Genomic DNA, 670 nt, shown 5'->3' on the forward strand with positions numbered 1-670 from the left:
GGGACCCACTCTCTCCTCAATCTGGCCATACACGTATTAAACACTAGGTGGCAGCAGCCACAGGAAATTTCTGCTTGGCACAGACTCCAAGGTTCGGGACCTCGAGGTAGGGGGATGCAACTCGCGCTGCTAGAATAGGCCAGAGTAATCACACGGTCCTGTGGGAGAGCCAGTCCCCACCACTGTGTCTTGCTGGAGATGGAAGGAGAAAGCGGCTGCAAATGAAGAGTTCTCCCAACCCAGGCTTGCCAAATGGGCTTGGGCCCTATTCTGAATGCAGTAATTCAGAGACAGTACTTAGAAAAGCACGAGCCGTGCGCAAGGCACCCGAGGAGGGCTTGGCTGGGCTGTGCGGGGGCTGGCGGTCAGGGAGGGCACCCACCACAGAAGCTGGGCTCCCGCCACCCGATGTGCACGCCTTTCCGGGCACAGGCTGCGGCGTAGTTGGCCACGGCGCTGCAAAGGCAGTCTCTGCCGTCGGAGCAGGAGCAGACGTCGTAGCGGCAGTTCTGCACGTAGGGCAGAGGGCCCACGGCGCGGTGGCAGGCCTCGAACTTGGAGGACGTCAGCAGGGCGCATGCCTCGTCTGCAAACCTGGCTGTGGCGGAGGAAAGCGCGCGCGGTGTCGGTGGGGGAGCTGCCCCTACCCTCGGTGCCCCGCCCCTACCCT

General features: G+C 62.5%; 1 protein-coding gene across 1 annotated transcript in view; it reads right to left on the bottom strand.

The window, feature by feature from the left end:
* VWF (von Willebrand factor) overlaps positions 1 to 670 on the bottom strand; it is a 138,439-nt gene that overhangs the window by 82,156 nt on the left and 55,613 nt on the right. The window lies entirely within an intron of this gene.

The sequence above is a fragment of the Ailuropoda melanoleuca genome, chromosome 16, assembly GCF_002007445.2.
Source record: "Ailuropoda melanoleuca isolate Jingjing chromosome 16, ASM200744v2, whole genome shotgun sequence".
NCBI lineage: Eukaryota > Metazoa > Chordata > Mammalia > Carnivora > Ursidae > Ailuropoda > Ailuropoda melanoleuca.